The sequence below is a fragment of the Dipodomys merriami genome, unplaced genomic scaffold, assembly GCF_024711535.1.
Source record: "Dipodomys merriami isolate MVZ:Mamm:240054 unplaced genomic scaffold, mDipMer1.0.p SCAF_80, whole genome shotgun sequence".
Classification (NCBI taxonomy): Eukaryota; Metazoa; Chordata; class Mammalia; order Rodentia; family Heteromyidae; genus Dipodomys; species Dipodomys merriami.
The window spans coordinates 3,044,200-3,068,533 of NW_027206402.1; positions in this window are offsets into that span (position 1 = coordinate 3,044,200).

The following is a 24,334-nucleotide window of genomic DNA, read 5'->3' on the forward strand; positions in this document are numbered from 1 at the left end:
AACACTAACCCGGAAGCTAAAACTCATCCTAAACCTAACACTAAACCACACCCTCACACTCACCGTAACCGTATAACCCTAACACTAACAATAACCCTAACCCTAACCCTAACACTCACCCTAACCATAACCCTCACCCTAACCCTAATCCTCACCCTAATATTTAGCCTCACCCTAACACTAACCCTAATGCTAACACTACCGCTCACACTAACCCTAAAAATCACCCTTACCCTAAACCTCACCCTAACACTAACCCTAAACCTCAACCTCGCCTTATCACTCACCCTAACCCTAACCCTCATCCTAACCCTAAACCTCTCACTAACTCTAACACTAATCCTCAATCTAACCCTCACCCTAACCCTAACCCTAAACCTAACCCTCACCCTTACCCTAACCCTCATCTTTAGTGTAAAGCTCACCCTCAGCCTAACTCTCATCTTTACCCTTACCGTCACCCCCACCCTAACCCTCACCCTAACCCTAACGCTCACCCTAACCCTAATTCTACACCTAAACCTCACGCTCACCCTAACCCTAACTCTAACACTAACACTAACACTAAACCAACCTCACTCTAACACTAACCCTAACCCTCACCCTCACCCTCAATGTAACCGTAACACTAACAATAAACCTAACAGTAATCATGACCCTAACCCTAACCCTCACCCTAACCATAACCCTCACCCTAACCATAAACACCAACCTAACACTTACCCTCACACTAACACTAACCCTAACCCTAACACTAATCCTCACACTAACCCTAAACCTCACCTTAATTCTAAACCTAATCCTAAACCTAAACCTAACTCTAACCCTAACCCTCAAACTAGCCCTCACCCTAACCCTAAGTCCTACCCTCACCCTCACCCTAACCCTAACCCTCATCCTCACCCTAAACCTCACACTAACCCTAACCCTAATATTCAATCTAATCCTCACCCTAACCCTAACCCTAACCCTAACCCTCAACCTAACCCTATCCCTAACCCTAACTCTAACCCTAAACCTCACCCTCACACTTACCCTAACCCTAACCCTAAAACTCACCCTAACACTAAACTTCATCCTCACCCTCAACCTCACCGTAATACTAGCCCTAACACTAACCCTAACCCTAACTCTAACCCTCACCCTCAGCCTCACCCTCACCACAAAATTAACGCTAACCATAACACTAACAATAACCCTACCCTAAGAATAACCCTAAACCTAAATCTAATCCTAACCCCACCTTCACCATGATCCTAATCCTCACACTAACCCTAAAAGTAATCCTCAATCTAAACCACACCCTCACCCTAAACCTAACCGTAACCCTCACCCTAACCCTAACACTCACCCTTACGGTAATCCTCACTCTCAGCCTAACCCTCAACTTTACCCTTACTGTCACCCTCACCGTAACCCTCACACTAACCCTAACCCTCATCCTAACCCTAACAGTAACCCTCACGCCCTACTAAACCTCACCCTAACCCAAACCCTAACACTAAACCTAACCCTAACCCTAACCCAAAACCTCACCCTAACACTAGCTCTAACCCTAAACCTCACGCTGACCCTAACCCTAACCCTAATACTAAACCTCACCCTAAACCTAAACCTTACCCTAACACTTACCCTCAACCTAACAGTAACACTAATACTAACACTAACCCTCACACTAACGCTAACCATCACCCTAAACCTAACGTCACCCTATCCCTAACCCTAAACCTAAACCTAACCCTCATCCTAACCCTCACCCTAACCGTAACCCTAAACATCACCTTAACCCTAACCCTCACCCTCATTTTAGCCTCACCCTAACCATAAGCCTAAGCCTAAACCTAACCCTAAACCTCACACTCACCGTAGCCCTCACCCTAACACTAATCCTAACTCTAACTCTCATCCTAACCCTCAACCTAACCATAACCAGAACCATCACTCTAAACCTAATCCTCATCCCCACCCTCACCTTCAGCGTAACCCTAACCCTAAGCCTAACCCTAACCCTAACCCTCACATTCACCCTCAGCCAAACCCTAATCCTAACCCTAACACTAACCTTAAACCTAAGCCTCAAACTAACCCTCAGACTAACCCTAACCTTAACCCTAACACTCACCGTCAATTTAGTCCTCACCCTAACCATCACCTCAAAACTAACCCACACCTTCACCATAACCCAAACGCTAACCCTGACCCTAACCCTACCCCTAACCCTAACCCTAAACCTGACCCTAATCCTAACACTACCCATCACCCTCAACTTAACCCTCACCCTAACCCTAATTGTAACCCTAAACCTCATCCGAAACCCCACCCTCATCCTAACACTAACCCTCACGCTAACCCTAAACCTAATTCTAACCCTCACCCTAAACCTACCCGGACCCTCACCCTAACCATAACCCTTAGCTCAACCTCACCCTCAGCCTAACACTAAGCCTAACCGAAACCCTAACCCTAACCATCACACTCACCCTCACCCTAACCCTAATCCTACCACTAACCCTAACCCTAACCCTAAAACTCAACCTAACCCTCACCCTAACCCTAACCCTAACACTAACCCTAACCCTAACCCACACCCTAACCCTCTCCCTAAACATAATTCTAACCCTAAACCTCACACTCACCCTAATCCAAATCCTAACCTTGACCCTAAATCTCACCCTAACCCTAACCCTCAACCTTACCCTCACCCTCACCCTCACAATAACCCTAACCCTCACCCTAACCCTAACACTAAACCTCACCCTAACACTAATTCTAACCCTCACCCTCACCCTAGCCCTCACTCTAACCCTAATCCTAACCCTAAACCTCATCCTAACACTCACCCTAACCCTCACCCTAACCCTCACCCTAACCCTAATCCTAAACCTAAACCTCACCCTCAGCCTTACCCTCACCCTCACCCTCACCATAACCCTAAACCTCACCCAAACCTAAACTTAAACTTCACCCTAACACTAACCCTAACCCTCACCCTCAACCTAGCCCTCACCCTAACCCTAATCCTAACCCTTACCCTAACCATAACCCTCACCCTCACCCTCACGGTAACTCTAACCCTAAACTTAACAATAACACTAATCCTAACCCTAAACCTAACCCTAACCCTAATCCTATCCCTAATCCTCAACCTCACTGCAAATGCAACCATGCCCATATCACTAACAATAATCCGAAACCTAAACCTAATCCTAACAATCACCCTCACCATAACCCTAATCCTAAACCGAACCCTCACTCTAACCCTAACCCTAACCCTCACCATAACCCTAACCCTCATCCTAACCCTCACCCTAACCCTAAACCTCACCCTAACACTAACCCAAATCCTCACCCTCAACCTAGCCCTCACCCTAACCACCATCCTAAAGCTAATCCTCATCCTAACTCTCACCCTAACCCTAATCCTAACCCTCACCCTAATCCTAATAGTAACCCAAACCTTCAACCTAACCCTACCCCTCACCTTCACTGTAACCCTAACCCTAACCCTCACCCTAACGCTAAACTTAACCCGAACCATAATTCTGACCCAAATGCTAACCCTAAGCGGAACACTTACCCTAACCCTCACCCTCATCCTCAGCTTAATGCTAACCCTAACCCTAACCCTAAGCCTAACACAAGCACTCACCCTAACACTAACCCTAATCCTAATCCTAACCCTAAGCCTAACCCTCACCCTCATCCTAATCCTCACCCTAACCCTAACACTAACACTAACCCTAACCCTAAACCTAACACTAACACTAACCCTCACCCTAACCCTCACCCTAACCGTAACTCTAACCCTAAATCTCACCCTCACCCTCAACCTAAACCTCACTCTCACCCTCACCCTCAGCTTAACCCAAAGCCAAAGCCTAACGCTAAGCCTAACCCTCACCCTCACACTAGCCCTCAACATAACCCTAACTGTAACACTAACCCTAACCCTAACACTCACACTAAACCTAACCCTAACCCTAACTCTAACCCTAAACCTCACCCTGACCCTAACCCTAACCCTAACTCTAGACCTCATCCTAACCCTAACCCTAACCCTCAACATCACCCTCACCCTTACCCTTACCTTAACCTTAACCCTAACACTAGCCCTAAGAATAACCCTAACCCTAAACCTAACCCTAAACCTCACCCTCACCGTAACTATAACCCTAACACAAACCCACACACTAACCCAAACTCTGACACTAAACCTAACGCTAAACGTCACCCTAACCCTAAAATTAACCCTAACCCTAACCCTAGCACATACCCTAACCCTAATCTTAACCCTAACCCTCACTCTAACCCTCACTCTAAACATAAACCATACCCTAACCCTAAATCTAACCCTCAACTTCACCCTCAGCCTCAGCCTAACACTAACCCTAACCCTAACCCTCACACTCACAGTCACAGTAACCCTAATCCTAACACTAACCCCAAACCTAACCCTAAAACTAATCCTAACCCTAACCCTCACCCTAAACCTCACTCTAAACCTAACCCTAACCCTAAACATCACCCTCACCCTAACCCTAATCCTAACCCTAACCATAACACTAACCCTCACACTCACCCTCACCTTAAACTTAATCCTAATCACAACCCTAACCCTAACTGTAACCCTAAATATAACCCTAACCATAACACTAACACTAAACCTAATTCTCAACCCTACCCTCACTCTCAGCCTAACCCTAAGCCTGTCCCTAACACTAACCCTAACTCTAACACTAAACCTCACCCTCACCCTAACCCTATCTCTAAACCTAACCCTAAACCTCACCCTGACCCTAACCCTATCCCTCACCTGCAACCTCAGCCTCACTGTAACTCTAACCCTAACCCTAACAATAACACTAACCCTAAACCTAACGATCACCCTAAAGCTAATCCTCACCCCCACCCTCACCCTCAGCCTAACCCTAAGCCTAAGCCTAACCCTAACACTAACCCTCACCCTCACTCTCACCCTAAACCTAATCCTAACCCTAACCCTATCCCTAAACCTCAACCTAACCCTCACCCTCACCCTAATCCTAACACTAAACCTAACCCTAACCTTCACCCTAACCCTCCCCCAAACCTGAACTCAAAACCTAAACCTAACCAGCACCCTTACACTAACCCTAACCCTAACCCTAAACCTCACCATAAACCTCACCCTAACGTCACCCTCACCCTCACTCTCAATGTGAACGTAACTCTAACCCTAAGCCTAACAATAACAGTAACCCTAACCCTAACAATAACCATAACCCTCACCCTGTGCCTCATCCTCACCGCAAACTTAACACTAACCATAACACTAAATATAACCCTAAACCTAAGCCTAAGCCTAAGCCTAAGCCTAAGCCTAACCCTAAACCTCACCCTAACCTAACCCTAACCCTAAAACTAACTCTAACCCTAACACAAAACCTAAACCTAGCCCTAACCCTAACCCTAAACCTCATCCTAACCCTCACCCTAAACCTAACCCTAATCCTCACAGTCAGCCTAACCCTAACCCTCACCCTCACTCTCGGCCTAAGCCTAAGCCTAAGCCTAAGCCTAAACCGAACTCTAAACCTCATCCTAACCCTCACCTTATACCTAACCCTAACACTAACCCTAACTCTAACCCTAAACCTCACCATCACCCTAACCCTAACTCTAACCCTAAACCTAAAACTAAACCTCACCCTAAACCTAAACCTAACCCTCACCCTCAACCTCACCTTAAACCCAAACCTAACCCTAACAATAACCCTAACAATAAACCTAACCCTCACCCTAACCATAACCATCAACATAACCCTAATCCTCAATCTAACCCTCACCCTCACCCTAACCCTAACCCTAACCTTCACCCTAACACTAACGCTAAACGTAACCCTTACCCTCAACTTAACTCTCAGCCTAACCCTAAGCTTAAACCTAACCCTAAACCTTACACTCATCCTCATCATAACACTAATCCTAAACCTAAGCATAACCCTAACCCTAAACCTCAACCTAACCCTCCCCCTAATCCTAACCCTAAAACTAACCCTAGCCCTAACCCTCAACCTAACCCTCCCCCTAACCCTAACTCTAACTCTAAACCTCACCCTCATCCTAACCCACACCCTAACCCTAAACCTCACCCTAACCCTCACCTTCACCGTAACCCTAAACCTAACCCAAACCCTCACCCTACCCCTAACCCTAACCCGAACCCTAAACTTCACCCTAACCCTAAACCTAAACCTCACCCTCAACCTCACCCTAACCGTAAACTTAAGCTTAACCATAACACGAACAATAACCCTAACCCCACCCCGAATCCTAACCCTCACCCTCACCCTAAACTTAACCCTCAACCAAACCCTCACCCTCACCCTAACACTTACCCTCATCCTAACACTAACACTAACCCAAACCCTTACCCTAACCCTAAATCTCAACCGAACCCTCACCCTCACCCTATCCCTAACACTAACCCTAAACCTAACCCTAACCCTAACACTCCACCTACCGCTATATCTAACCCTCAACCTCACCCTCACCTCACCCTAACTCTAACACTAACACTAACCCTAACTCTAACCCTAAACCTCACCCTAAACCTAACACTAACTCTAACCCTAACCTGAAACCTAAACCTAAACCTACCCTAACCCTCACCCTCACCCTCAACCTCTACATAACCCTAACCATAAAAATAACCCTAACCCTAACCCTCATCCTAACCATAACCTTCACCCTAACCCTAACCCTCACCCTAACACTTACCCTCACCCTAACACTAACCCCAACCATAACACTAACCCTCACACTAACCCTAACCATCACTCTAACCCTAAACCAAACCCTAACCCTAACTCTCACCCTCACCCTAGCCCTCATCCTAACCCTAACCCTCTTCCTCACCCTTAACCTCACACTAATCCTAACACTAATCCTGAATCTTACCCTCACCCTCACCTTAATCCTAACCCTCACTTGTACCTTAACCCTCACCCTCAGCCTAACCCTCACCTTTACCCTTACGGTCACCCTCACCCTAACCCTCACCATAGCATAAATCCTCATCCTAGCCCTCACCCTAACGGCAACCCCAACCATCACCCTAACCCTAACCCTCACCCTCACCCTCAGCCTAAGCCTAACGCTAAGCCTAAGCCTAAGCCTAAGCCTAAGCCTAACCATCACCCTCACCCTAGCCCTCACCCTAACCATAATACTAACACTAACACTCATCCTAACCCTTAACCTAACCATAACACTAACCATCATACTAAACCTAATCCTTATCCCCACCCATACCCTCAGCCTAACCCTAAGCCTAAGCCAAACCCTAACACTAACCCTCACATTCACCCTCACCATCAACGTAATCCTAAACCTAACCCTAACCCTAATATTAAAACTCAACCTAACCCTCACCCTAACCCTAACACTAACCCTAACCCTAACACTCAACCTAACCCTCCCCCTAACCTTAATTCTAACCCTAAACCTCACCCTCACCCTAACCATAATCCTAACCCTAAACCTCATCCTAACCCTGATCCTAACCCTCACCCTCACCCTCACCCTTACTGTAACTCTAAACCTAACCTTAGCTATAACAGTAACCCTGAACACTAACACTAACCCTGAAACTCACCCTAACTCTAACCCTAACACCAACCCTCACCCTAATCCTAATCCTAATCCTCAGCCTCACCTTAACCCTAACCCTAACCCTAACCCTAAACTTCACCCTCACCATAACCCTAACCCTAACCCTAAACCTCACCACAACGCTAACCCTAAATGTCACCCTAACTCTAGTCCTCCCCCTAACCCTAATGCTAACCCTAAACCTCATCCTAACAGTCACCCTAATCCTAAAACACTAACACTAACCCTTACCCTCACCCTCAAGCTCTTCCTAAGCCTCCGCCTCAGCCTAAGACTAACCCTGACCCTCAAACTCAACCTCACCCTAACCCTAACCCTAACACTAACCCTAACCCTAACCCTCACATAACCCTCACTCTAATGCTAACTATAAAGTTTAACCTCACCCTCACCCTAACCCTAAATCTCACCCTGACCATCACCATCTGCCTAACATTAAGCCTAACCCTAACCCCAACCCTAACCCTAACACTAACCCTAACCCTCACTCTACCCCTCACCCTAACCCTAACCCTAACCCTCACCTTCACCCTAGCCCATACACAAACCCTAAGCCTAAGCCTAACCCTCACCCTAATCCTCACTCTAACTCTAACCCCAACACTCAGGCTAACCTTAACCATCACCCTCACCCTAACTCTAATTCTAATCCTATCCCTAACCCTAACCCACACACTTACCCTTCCTTAACCCTAACCCTAATCTTAACCCTAACAATAACCCTCAACCCCACACTAAACCTCACCCTATCCCCAACTCTAACCCTAACACTAACTCTAACCCTCACCCTATCCCTCACCCTAACCCTAATCCTAAACATCACCCTCAACCTAGCCCATACCCAAATCCTAAGCCTAAGCCTAACCATCTCACTAACCCTCACTCTAACCCTAACCCCAACACTCACCCTAACCGTAAACCTCACCCTCACCCTCGCCCTAACTCTAAACCTAACCCTAACCCTCACACTCACCCTAACCCTAAACCTAACCCTAATCCTAAACCTCACACTAACCCTAACACTAATCCTCAACCAAAACTTCACCCTCACCCTAACCCTAACACTTACCCTCACCCTAAAACTAACACTAAACCTAACACTAACCCTGAAACTAACGCTAAAAAATCACCCTAAACCTAAACCTCACCCTAACCCTAAAGCTAACCCTCACCTTCACCCTAGCCCTCAACCTAACCCTAACACTCATCCTCACCCTAAACCTCACACTAACCCTAACACTAATCCTCAACCTAAACTTCACCCTCACCCTAACCCTAACCCCGACCCTCACCCTAACCATAACCCTCACTTCAATCTCACCCTCAGCCTAAAACTAAGCCTAACCCAAATGCTAACCCTAACCCTCACACTCACCCTCACCATAACCTTAATCCTAACACTAACCCTAACCCTAACCAATTAAAACTCAACCTAACCCTCCCCCTAATCCTAACCCTAACACTAACCCTATCCCTAACCCTCACGCTAAACCTCCCCCTAACCCTAACTCTAACCCTAAACCTCACACTCACCCTAACCCTAATCCTAACCCTCACCTTCACCCTAACCTTCATCCTAACCCTAACCCTCACCGTAACCCTAAGCCTCACCCTTACCATAACCATAACCCTCACCCTAACCCTAACCCTCTCACCCTAACACTAACTCTAACCCTAAATCTCACCCTCACCCTCATCCTAACCCTCACACTCACCCTGACCCTCAGCTTATCCCAAAGCCATAGACTAACGCTAACCTTAACCCTCACCCTCACACTAGCCCTCACCATAACCCTAACTGTAACAGTAACCCTAACCCTAACACTCACACTAACCCTAACCCTAACCCTACCTCTAACCCTAAACCTCACCCTGACCCTAACCCTAACCCTAACCATAACTCTAAATCTCATCCTAACCCTAACCCTAACCCTCAACATCACCCTCAACCTCACCCTTACCTTAACCTTAACCCTAACCCTAACCCTAAAAATAACCCTAACCCTAAAAATAACCCTAAACCTCACCCTCACCCTAACTCTAACCCTAACCCAAACCCTCACCCTAACCCTAACTCTGACACTAAAATTAATGCTAAACGTCACCCTAACCCTAACCCTCACCCTAACCCTAAGCCTCACCCTTACCATAACCATAACCCTCACCCTAACCCTAACCCTCTCACCCTAACACTAACTCTAACCCTAAATCTCACCCTCACCCTCACCCTAACCCTCACACTCACCCTGACCCTCAGCTTAACCCAAAGCCATAGACTAACGCTAACCTTAACCCTCACCCTCACACTAGCCCTCACCATAACCCTAACTGTAACAGTAACCCTAAACCTAACACTCACAGTAACCCTAACCCTAACCCTACCTCTAACCCTAAAACTCACCCTGACCCTAACCCTAACCCTAACCATAACTCTAAATCTCATCCTAACCCTAACCCTAACCCTCAACATCACCCTCAACCTCACCCTTACCTTAACCTTAACCCTAACCCTAACCCTAAAAATAACCCTAACCCTAAAAATAACCCTAAACCTCACCCTCACCCTAACTCTAACCCTAACCCAAACCCTCACCCTAACCCTAACTCTGACAGTAAAATTAACGCTAAACGTCACCCTAACCCTAACCCTAACCCTAACCCTCATGCTAGCACATACCCTAAACCTAATCTTAACATTAACCCTAACTCTAACGCTCACACTCACCCTATACTTAACCTTAATCCTAATCCTAACCCTAACCCTTACCCTAACCCTAACTCTAACCCTAACCCTAACCCTAACCCTAACCCTAATCCTCAACCCCTCCCTCACCCTCAGCCTAACCCTAAGCCTGTCCCTAACACCCTAACCCTATCTCTAAACCTAACCCTAAACCTCACCCTGACCCTAATCCTAACCCTCACCCCCACCCTCAGCCTCAATGTAACTCCAACCCTAACCCTAACAATAACACTAACCCTAACCCTAACGATCACCCTAACCCTAACCCTCACCCCCACCCTCAACCTCAGCCTAACCCTCAGCCTAAGGCTAACCCTAACACTAACCCTCACCCTCATTCTCACCCTAACCCTAATCCTAACGCTAACCCTATCCCTAAACCTCAACCTAACCCTCAGCCTTACCCTAATGCTAACACTAAATCTAACACTCACCCTCACCCTAACCATCCCCCTAACCCGAACTGTAACCCTAAACCTCAACAGCACCCTAACACTAACCCTAACCCTAAACCTCACCGTAAAACTCACCCTAATCCTCATCCTCACCCTCACCCTCACCATGCCCATAACTATAACCCTAACCCTAACAATAATAGTAACCCTAACCCTAACCCTAACAATAACCATAAACTTCACCCTGTGCCTCACACTCACCGCAAATGTAACACTAACCATAACACCAACAATAACCCTAAACATAACCCTAAGCCTAAGCCTAAGCCTAAGCCTAACCCTAACCCTCACCCTAACCCTAACCCTAACCCTAACCCTAACACTAAACCTAAATCTAACCCTAACCCTAAACCTCATCCTAGCACTCATCCTAAACCTAACCCTAACCCTAACCCTCACTCTCGGCCTAAGCCTAAGCCTAAGCTTAAGCCTAACCCGAACTCTAAACCTCAACCTAACCCTCACCTTAACCCTAACCCTAACACTAACTCTAACCCTAAACCTCACCATCACCCTAAACCTAACTCTAACCCTAACCCTAAAACTAAACCTCACCCTAATCCTAAACCTAAGCCTCACCCTCAACCTCTCCGTAACCCTAACCCTAACCCTAACAATAACCCTAACACTAAACCTAACCCTCACCCTAAACATAACCCTACACATAACCCTAACCCTCAATCTAACCCTCACCCTCACCCTAACCCTAACCCTAACCCTCACCCTCACCCTAACCCTAAACGTAACCCTGACCCTCACCGTAACACTCACCCTAACCCTAACCCTAATCCTAACCCTAACCCTAATTCTAAACCTAAACCTAACCCTAACCCTAACCATCACCCTAAACCTATTCCTCATCCCCACCCTCACCCTGAGCCTAAACCTAAGCCTAAACCTAACCCTAACCCTAACCCCCACATTTACCCTCACCCTAACCGGAACACTAACACTAACCCTAACTCTAAACCTAAACCTCACCCTCACCCTATCCCTAACTCTAACCCTAAACTGAAACCTAAAACTCATCTTAACCCTAACCCTCACCCTCACTCTCAACATAACCCTAACCCTAACCCTAACAATAACCCTAACCCTAACACTAACCCTCATCCTAACCATAGCCTTCACCCTAACCCTAACCCTCACTCTAATACTTACCCTCACCCTAACACTAACCCTAACCATTACTCTAAACCTTACACTAACCCTAACCATCACCCGGACCCTAAACCTCACCCTAACCCTAACTCTCACCCTCAACCTATCCCTCAACCTAACCCTAACCCTCATCCTCACCCTTAACCTCACACTAACGATAACACTAATCCTGAATCTAACCCTCAACCTCACCCTAACCCTAAGCCTCACCTTACCATAACCCTCACCCTCAGCCTAACCCTCACCTTTACCCTCAGCCTCAGCCTAAACCTAAGCCTAAGCCTAACCCTAACCATAACCCTCACCCTCACCCTAGCCCTCACTCTAACCCTAATCCTAACCCTAACACTCATCCTAACCCTTAACATACCATAACCCTAACCATCATTCTAAACCTAATCCTCATCCCCACCCATACCCTCAGCCTAACTGTAAGCCTAAGCCAAACCCTAACCCTAACCCTCACACTCACCCTACCGTCAACCTAATCCTAAACCTAATCCTAACCCTAACATTAAACCACAACCTACCCCTCACCCTAACCCTAACACTAACCCTAACACTAAAACTCAACCTAAACCTCCCCCTAACCCTAACTCTAACCCTAAACCTCACCCTCACCATAACCATAATCCTAAAACTAAACCTCACCCTAACCCTGATCTTAACACTCACCCTCACCCTCACCCTTACTGTAACTCTAAACCTAACCTTAACTATAACACTAACCCTAAACCTAACCCAAACCCCGAACTTCACCGTAACTCTAACCCTAACACAAACCCTCACCCTATTCCTAATTCTAACCCTCAGCCTCACCTTAACCCTAACCCTAACCCTAACCCTAACCATAAACCTCACTCTCAACATAACACTAACCCTAACCCTAAACATCACTCTAACGCTAACCCTAACACTCACGCTAACTCTAGCCCTCCCCCTAACCCTAATTCTATACATCATCCTAACACTCTCCCTAACTCTAAAACCCTAACACTAACACTCACCCTCAGCCTCACGCTCCACCTAAGCCTCCGCCTCAGCCTAAGGCTAACCCTGACCCTCACACTCACCCTCACCCTAACCCTAACCATAACACTAACCCTAACCCTAACCTTCACACTAACCCTCCCCCTAACCCTAACTCTAAACCTAAACCTCACACTCACCCTAACCCTAATCCTAAACCTGACCCTAAATCTCACCCTAACCCTAACCCTAACCCTCACCCTTACCCTCACCCTCACCCTCACCGTAACTCTAACCCTAACCCTAACAATAACACTAATCCTAACTCGAAACCTAAAACTAACCCTAATCCTATCCATAACCATCACCCTCAGCCTCACCATCACTGCAAAAGTCACCAGAAACATAACACTAACAATAATCCTAACCCTAACCCTAATCCTAACAATCACCCTCACCCTAAACCTAATCCTAACCCTAACCCTCACTCTAACCCTAATCCTAACCTCACCATAACCCTAACCCTCATCCTAACCCGCACCCTAACAATAAACCTAACCCTCACCCTCACCCTACCCTTCACCCTAACCCTAATCCTAACCCTATCCCTCACTCTATCCCTAACCCTAAACCTCACCATAAACCTCACACTCACCCTAACCCTCATCCTCACCCTAACCCTCACCCTAACCCTAACCCTCACCCTCACCATAACCCTAAACCTCATCCTAACCCTCACCCTAACCCTAACTCTAAACCTAAACCCTACCCTAACAATAACCCTAACCCTCACCCTCACCCTAGCCCATCCCCTCACCCTAGCCCTCACCCTAAACCTAATCCTAACCCTAATCCTCATCCTAACACTCACCCTAACCCTAACCCTAACTTTCACCCTAACCCTAATCCTAACCCTAACCCTCAAACTAACCCTATCCCTCACCCTCACTGTAACCCGAACCCTAAACCTCATCCAACCCTAAACTAAACACAAACCCTAACTGTCACCCTAACGCTAACCCTAACCCAAACCCTAACCCTAAACCTCAACCTTAACCTCACCCTCAGCTTAACCATTAGACTAACCCTAACCCTAAGCCTAACCCAAACACTCACCCTCATACTAACCCTAATCCTAATCCTAACCCAAACCCTAACCCTCACCCTCATCCTAACCCTCACCCTAACCCTAACACTAACTCTCACCCTAACCATCACCCTAACCCTAAATCTAACCCTAAACCTCAACCTCACCCTAAACCTAACCTAACCCTAAACCGAAACCTCACACTAACCTTAACCCCTACCCTCACCCTCACCGTCAGCCTAACCCTAACCCTAAACCAAACCCTCACCATAACCCTAACCCTAACCCTAACCCTAAACCTCACCCTAACCCTAACCTTAATCCTCACCCTCAGCCTCACTCTCACTGTAAACTTAACCCTAACCATAACACTAACAATAACCCTAACCCTAACCCTAATCTAACCCTCACCTTCACCTTCACCCTCAACATAACCCTAACCTTAACCCTAACAATAAACCTAAACCTATCCCTAACCCTCATCCTAACCATAACCTTCACCCTAAACCTAACCCTCACCCTAACACTTACCCTCACCCTAACAATAACCCTAACCATAACCCTAACCCTAACCATCACCCTACCCCTAAAACTCACCCTAACACTAACTCTCACCCTCAACCTAGCCCTCAACCTAACCCTAAACCTGATTCCCACCCTGAACCTCACACTAACCCTAACACTAATACTGAATCTAACCCTCACCCTCACCCTAACCCTAACTCTCACCCTTACCGTAACCCTCACCCTCAGCCTAACCTTCACCTTTACCCTTATGGTCACCCTCACCCTAATCCTCACCATAACCTAAATCCTCATCCTAACCCTCACCGTAAAGGCAAACCCAACCATCACTCTAACCCTAACCCTCACATTACCCTCAGCCTCAGCCTAACCCTAAGCCTAAGCCTAGCACTAACCCTAAACCTAAACCTCAACCTATCCCTCCCCCTAACCATAACTCTAACCCTAATCCTCACCCTAACAATAATCCTAACTCTAAACCTCACCCTAACCCTGATCCTAACCCTCACGCTCACCCTCACCTCATTGTAACTCTAATCCTAACCTTAACTATAACACTAACCCTAAACCTAACCCAAACCCTGTCCCTCACTCTAACTCTAACCCTAATCCTTACCCTCAGGCTCACCTTAACCTTTACCCTAACCCTAACCCTAAATCTCACCCTAACGCTAACCCTAACCCTCACCCTAACTCTAGCCCTCACCCTAACCCTAATGCTAACCCTAAACCTCATCCTAACACTCACCCTAAACCTAAAACCCTAACCCTAACCCTCACGATCTGCTTAAGCCTCCGCCTCAGTCTAAGACTAACCCTGACCCTCACACTCACCCTCATCCCAACCCTAACAGTAACACTAACCCTAACCCTAACCCTCACACTAACCCTTACCCTAACGCTAACTCTAACCCTAAACCTCACCCTCACCGTAACCTAACCCTCACCCACACCTTCCCCATCCGCCTAACATCAAGCCTAACCCTAACCCTAACCCTAACACTAACCCTACCCCTTAACCTACCCCTCACCCAAACCCTAACCCTCACCCTCACCCTAGCCCATAACCAAACCATAAGCCTAAGCCTAACACTCACCCTAACCCTCACTCTAACCCAAACCCCAACACTCACCCTAACCATAACCCTCACCCTTACCCTCACCCTAACTCTAAACCTAACCCTAACCTTAACCCTAACCGTAACCCTAACCCTAACCCTCACACTTCCCCTCACCTTAACCCTAACCCTAATCCAAACTAACACTAACCCTCAACGCCACACTAAAACTCACCCTATCACTAATCCTAACCCTAACACTAACCATTACCTTCACCGTACCCCTCACACTAACCCTAACACTAACCCTCCCCCTCAACCTAGCCCATACCCAAACCCTAAGCCTAAGCCTAAACCTCAACCTAACCCTCATTCTAACCCTAACCACAACACTCACCCTACCCGTAACCCTCACCCTCACCCTCACCCTAATTCTAAACCTAAACCTAACCTTAACCCTAACCCTCACACTCACCCTCACCTTAACCCTAACCCTAATCCTAACCCTAACACTAACCCTCACACCCACACTAAACCTCACCCTAACTCTAACCCTAACATTAACCCTAACCCTAACCTTAAACCTCAGCCTCACCCTAACCCTAACTCTAACCCTAAACCTCACCCTCACCCTAAGCCTAACCCTAACGCTAATCCTAAACCTCTCCCTAAACCTAAACCTTACCCTAACAGTTACCCTCACCCTAACATGTACACTAACCTTAATACTAACCCTCACACTAACGCTAACAATCACCCTAAACCTAAACCTCACCCTAACCCAAACCCTAACCCTCAACTTCACCCTAGCCCTCACCCTAAACCTAACACGCATCCTCACCCTAAACCTCACACTAACCCTAACACTAATCCTCAATCTAACCCTCACCCTCACCCTAACCCTAACCAGAACCCTCACCCTAACAATAACTTTCACCTCAGCCTAACCCTCACCTTTACTCTGTCACCCTCATCCTAACCCTCACCCCAAAGCTAACCCTCATTCTAACCCTCACACTAACCGTAACCCTAACCATCACCCTAACCCTAACCCTCACCCTCGACTTCAGCCTCAGCCTAACCCTAAACCTAAGCCTAACCCTAACCCTCATCCTAACTCTCAACCTAACCATTAACGGAAACATCACTCTAAACCTAATCCTCATCCCCAACATCACCCTCAGCCCAACTCTATTCCTAAACCTAACCCTAACCCAAAACCTAAACCTCAACCTAACCCTCACCCTAAACCTAATCCTAACCCTCACCCTCACTTTAGTACTCAACATAACCCTCACCTCAAACCTAACACACACCCTCAATGTAAACCGAAACTTAACCCTCCCCCTAACCCTCCCCCTAAACCTAAACCTCACACTAACCCTAACACTAAACCTCACCCTCACCCTAGCCCTCACCCTAACCCTAATTGTAACCCTAAACCTCATTCTAACCCAAACCCTAACCCTAACCTTAAACCTCACCCTAATCCTAAACCTAATTGTAACCCTCAAACTAATGCTAACCCTGACACTCACTGTAATCCTAACCCTAAACCTCAAACTAACACCAACCCTCACACTCACCCTCGCCCTCAGCCTAAACCTAAGCCAAACCCTAATCATAACCCTAACCCTCATACTCAACCTCACCCTAACCCTAATCCTAACCCTGACACTAAACCTCACCCTAACCCTAACCCTAACCCTCATGCTTACCCTCACCCTCACCTTCACCGGAACTCTAACCCTAACCCTAACAATAACACTAATCCTAACTCGAAACCTAAACCTAACACTAATCCTATCCCTAACCCTCACCCTCAGCCTCACCATCACTGCCAAGGTTACCAGAACCATAACACTAACAATAATCCTAACCATAACCCTAATCCTAACCCTCACCCTCACCCTAACCCTCATCCTCAACCTAACTCTCACCCTAACCCTAAACCTCTCCCTCACCATAACCCTAACCCTCATCCTAACCCTCACCCTAACCCTAACCTTAACCCTTAACCTCTCCCTAACAATAACCCTAATCCTCACCCTCAACCTAGCCATCACCCTAACCCTAATCCTAAACCTAATCCTCATCCTAACACTCCCCCTAATCCTTAACCGAAAACCTAATTCAAAATCATCACCCTAACCCTAAAATTAACCCGAATACCAACTGTCACCCAAATGCTAACCCTAACCTGAAACCTAAACCTAACCCTCACCCTCACCCTCAGCTTAATGCTAAGCCTAATCCTAACCCTAAACCTAACCCAAGCACTCACCCTAACACTACCCCTAATCATAATCCTAACCCTAACCCTAACCCTCACCCTCATCCTAACCCTCACACTAACCCTATCCCTAACACTAACCCTTACCCTAACCCTCACCCTAACCCTAACACTAACACTGACCCTAACCCTAAACCTCACCCTAACCCTAACCCTAACCCTCAAGCTCACCCTAACCCTAACCCTAACACGAACCCTCACACTCACCCTCAACTTAATCCTAATCCTAAGCCTAACCCTAATCCTCACCTTCACACTAACCCTCACCCTAACCCTACCCCTAACACCAACACCAGCCCTAACCCTAACCCTAACTCTCACCCTAACCCTAAGCCTAACCCTACCCCTAACCATAACCCTCACACTCACCTTCAATCTAAACCTGATCCTAACCCAAACCCTCACCTTTACCCTTACTGTCACCCTCACCCTAACCCTACCCCTAACACTATCACTAACCCTAACCCAATCCTCACTGTAACCATAAACCTAAACCTCACCCTCACCGTAACCTTAAACCTCACACTCACGCTCGATCTAAGCCTAAGCCTAAACTAAGCTTAAGCCTATCCCTAACCCTCACACTGACCCTCACCCTAACCCTAACACTATCACTAACGCTAACTCTAACTCTAAACTTAACCCTCACCCTAAACCTAACTCTAACCCTAACACTAAACATAAACCACACCCTGACCCAAACCCTAACTCTCACCCTCACCATAAATGTAACACTAACCCTGACCTAATAATAACCCTATCCCTAACCCTAACCCTCATTCTAACCATAACCCTCACCCTACACCTAACCCTCAAACTAACATTTACCCTCACCCTAACACTAACCCTAACCCTAACACTAACACTCACACTAACCCTAACCATCACCCTAACATTAAACCTCACCCTAAGCCTAACCCTAACCCTCACCCTCAACCTACCCTCACCCTAACCGTAACCCTCATCCTCACTCTAAACCTCACACTAACCCTAAACTTAATAATCAATCTTAACCTCACCCTCACCCTAACCCTAACCCTCACCCTAATCCTAGACCTTACCTTAATCCTCACTCTCAGCCTAACCCTCAGCTTTACCCTTACCATCACCCTCACCCAAATCCCTCACCCTAACCATAACCCTCATCCTAAACTTCACCCTGACCATAATCCTAAGCATCACCCTAACACTAACCCTGACCCTCAACCTCACCATCAGCCTAACCCTAAAGCCTGAGCCTAACGCTAACACTAACCCTCACCCTCACCCTAGCCCTCACCCTCACCCTAAACCTAACCCTAAACCTCACCCTAACCCTCAACTTGACCCTTCATGTCACCATCACCCTAACCCTAATCCTCATCCTAACCCTCACCCTAACCATGAGACTAACCATCATGCTAACCCTAACCCTCAACCTCACCCTCAGCCTCAGCCTAACACTAAGCCTATGCCTAACTCTACCCTAATCCTCACCCTCACCCTAGCCCTCACCCTAACCGTAATCCTAACCCTGACTCTCATCCTAACCCTAAGCCTAACCGTAAAAATAACCCTAAACCCTACCCTAACCCTCATTCTAACCATAACACTCACCCTAACCCTAAACCTCACCCTAACACTTACCCTCACCCTAACACTAACACTAACCCCAACACTAACGCTAACAATCACCCTAACATTGACACTCACCCTAACCCTAAACCTAACCCTCATCCTCACCCTAGACCTCAACCTAATCCTAAACCTCATCCTCACTCTAAACCTCACACTAACCCCAAAAACGAATCCTCAATCTAAACCACACCCTAACCCTAACCCTAAACCTCACCCTAACCCTAACCCTCACCCTTACTATAATCCTCATTCTCAGCCTAACCCTCACCTTTACCCTTACTGTCACCCTCACCCTAACCCTCACACTAACCCTAACCCTCACCCTGATCATAACCCTAAGCATCACCCTTATCCTAACCCTCACCCACAACCTAACCCTAACACTCACTCTCACACTAACGCTCACATTAACACTAACTCTAACCCTAAACCTCACCCTCACCTTAACCCTAAACCTCAACCTCAAACTCACCCTCAGCCTAACCCTAAACCTAACCCTAACCCTCACCCTAACCCTCACACTCACCCTCACAGTAACCCTAAACCTAATCCTAAACATAACCCTAACCCTCACCCTAACCTTAACACTAACAATAACATTAACCCTAACACTAATCCTAACCCTAACCCTCACCCTAACACTAACTCTAAAATTGAACCTCACCCTCAACCTAAGCCTAACCCTAAACCTCACCCTACCCCTAACCCTAACTCTAACTCTAATCCTAACCCTAAACCTCACACTAACCCTAACCCTAACCCTCACCCTCACCCTCACCCTCAACGTAACCCTAAACCTAAAATTAAAAATAACCCTAACACGAACCCTAACCCTCAACCTAACTGTAACCCTCACCCTAACCCTAACCATCACCCTAACACTAACCGTAACCCTAACATTAACCCTCACTGTAACCCTAACACTCACACTCACCCTCACCCTAAACCTCACCCTAACCCTAACCCTAACCCTAACCATCAACCTCACCCTAGCCCTCACCCTAACCCTAATTCTAACTCTTACCCTCACCTAACCCTCAACCCTTATCCTCACCCTAAACCTCACACTAACCCTAACCCTAATCCTCAATCTAACCCTCCCCCTCCCCCTAACCCCTAACCGTCACACTTACCCTAACCCTCACACTAACCCTCACACTTATCTTAACCCTCACCTACAGCCTAACCCTCAACTTTACCCTTACCTTCACCCTCACCTTAACACTAAAACCTCATCCTAACCTTCAAGCTAACCATAACACTAACCATCACCCTAACCCTAACCCTCACCTTCAGTCTCACCCTCACCCTAACCCTAATCCTAACCATAACCCTAATCCTAACCCTAACCCTCACCATCAGCCTCATGCTCACTCCAAATGTAACCTTAACCATAACACTAACAATAAATCTAACCCTAACCCCAATCCTAACCCTCAACCTCACCCTAACCCTAATCCTAAACCTAACCCTCACCCTAACCCTAACGCTCCCCCTCACTGTAACCCTAACCCTCATCCTAACCCTCACACTAACCCTAATCCTCACCCTCAGTGTAACACTAACCCTTACCCCCAACATCACCCTCAGCCTAAGCCTAAGCCTAAGCCTAACCCGAACCCTAACCCTCACACACAACCTCACCCTAACCCTAATCCTAACCCTAACCCTATCCCTAAAAATCAACCTAACCCTAACCCTCAACCTAACCTTCCCAATAACCCAAACTCTACACCTAATCCTCACTCTCAACCTAACCCTAACCCTAAACCTTACAATAAATCTCACCGTAACCCTAACCCGCACCATCACCCTCACCCTCACCAAACTCTAACCCTAACCCTAACAATAACACTAACCATAACCCTAACCCTAACCATAAACTTCACCCTCAGCCTCACTCTCACTGCAAACTTAAACCTAACCATAACATTAACATTAACCCTTAACCTAACCCTAACCCTAACACTAACAATCACCCTAAACCAAATCCTCAACCCCAGCCTCACCCTCAGCTTAACCCTAAGCCTAAGCCTAACCATAACCCTCACATTCACCCTCACCCTAACCCTAATCCTAACCCTAACCCTATCCCTAAACCACAACCTAACCCTCACCCTCACCCTAATACTAACACTAAACCTAACCCTAACCCTCACCCTAACCCTCCCCCTCCCCCTAACTCTAACCCTAAACCTCACCAGTACCCTAAACCTAACCCTAACCCTAACCCTAAACCTCACCCTAAACCTCACCCTCACTCTCACCATGACCTTAACTCTAACCCAAACCCTAATTAAAATACTAACCCTAAACCAAACACTAACACTAAACATAACCCTAACCCTGAGTCTCACCCTCGCCGCAAACTTAACACTAACCATAACACTAACAATAACCCTAACCCTAACCCTAAGCCAAACCCTAACCCTTACCCTAACCCTAACCCTCACCCTAACCCTAACCCTAACCCTAATCCTAACCCTAAAACTAACCCTAACCCTAAACCTAACCCTAAACCTCATCCTAAACCTCACCCTAAACATAACTCTAACCCTCACCCTAAAGCTAACCCTAACCGTCACTCTAACCCACACCCTAAACCTCACACTAACCCTAACCCTAACACTAACCCTAACTCTAACCTTAAACCTCTCCATCACCCTAAACCTAACTCTAACCCTAACCCTAAACCTAAACCTCACCCTAACCCTAACCTAACCCTCAGCTTTACCCTCAGCTTAACCGTTACCCAAACCCTAAAATAACCCTAACCCAAACCCTAACCCTAACCCTCACCCTCACCGTAAGCCTAACCCTAACCCAAGCCCTCACCCTAAACCTAACCTTAAACCTAACCCGAAACCTCACCATAACCCTAACCCTAAACCTCACCCTGAGCCTCACCCTCACCTTAAATTTAACCTTAATCATAACACTAACAATAACCCTAACCCTAAACCTAATCCTAACACTCACACTCACCCTAACACTAACCCCAACCATAACCCTCACCCTAACCCTAAACCTAACCCTAATCCTAAACCTCGCCATAATTCTAACCCTAACCCTCACCCTCACACTTGCCCTCATGCTAACCCTAATCCTAACACTAAACCTCATCCTAAACCTCACCTTAATCCTAACCCTAACCCGATCCCTCACCCTAACCCTTACCATCAACCTCACACTCAGCCTAACCCTAACACTAACCCTCACACTCTACCTCCCGCTAACCCTAATCCTAACACTAAACCTAACCCTAACGCTAACACTTACAGTCACCCTAACGCTCACCCTAAGCCTAACTCTAAACCTAAACCTCACCCTCACCCTAACCCTAACTCTAACCCTAACCCTAAACCTAAGCCTCACCCTAATCCTAACCCTTACCCTCACCCTCACCTTCACCATAACCTTAACGCTAACCCTAACCCTAACAATAACCCTAAACCTAAAACTAACCCTAACCATAACCATAACCCTCACCCTAAATCTTCCCCTAACCTTAACTCTAACCCGAAACCTCACCATCACTCTAATCCTAAACCTCACCCTCACCCTCACGCTCACCATATCTCTAACCCAAACCCTAAAAATAAACCTAACCCTAACACTAACCCTAACCCTCATTCTCACTGTAACCCTAAACCTAACCCAAGCCCTCACCCTAACCCTAACCCTAACCCTCACCCTCACCCTAACCCTAAACCTCAACCTCACCGTAACCCTAACCCTAACACTCACCCTAACCCTAAACCTAACCCTAATACTAAACCTTGCCATAATGCCAACCCAAACCCTCAACCTCACCCTTGCCCTCATCCTAACCCTAATCCTAACCCTAAACCTCATCCTAACCCTCACCCTAACCCTAAACCTCATCATAACCCTTACCCTAACCATAACCCTAACCATCATGCTAACCCTAATTCTCAACCTCACCCTCAGTCTCAGCCTAACCCTAAACCTAACCCTAACCCTAACCCTAAAAATAACACTAAACCTAACCCTAACCCTCATTCTAACCATAAACCTCACCCTATCCCTAACCCCCACGGTAACCCTAACCCTCACCCTTACTGTAATCCTCACTCTCAGCCTAACCCTCACCTTTAACCTTACAGTCACCCTCACTCTAACCCTCATACTAACCCTAACGCTCCTTCTAAACCTCACCCTGACCGTTACCCTAAGCATCACCCTAACCCTGAACCTCACCCAAAACCTAATCCTAACACTAACCCTCACACTAACACTAACTCTAAACCTAAACCTCTCCCAAACCCTAACCCTCAGCCTCACCCTAACCCTCAACCTAACACTAAGCCTAACCATAACCCTAACTGTCACACTCACCCTCACCCTCACCCTAAACCTAATCCTAACCCTAACCCTAACCCTCAACCTAACCCTAACACTAACCCTAAACCTAACCCAAACACTAACCCTAACCCTAACCCTCACCCTAACCCTAACTCTAAAATTAAACCTCACCCTCACCCTAACCCTAACCCTACACCTCACCCTAACCCTAACCCAAAACCTCACCTTTACCCTAGCAATCACCCTAACCCTTATCCTATCCCTAACCCTCATCCTAACCCTCACCCTAACCTTAATCCTAACACTCAACCTAAACCTAACCCTCACCCTCAACCTCATCATCAGCCTAAACCTAAGCCTAACCCTAAACCGAACTCTAACCCACACACTCACCCTCACCCGAACCCTAATCCTAACACTAACCCTAACTCTAACCCTAACACTCAC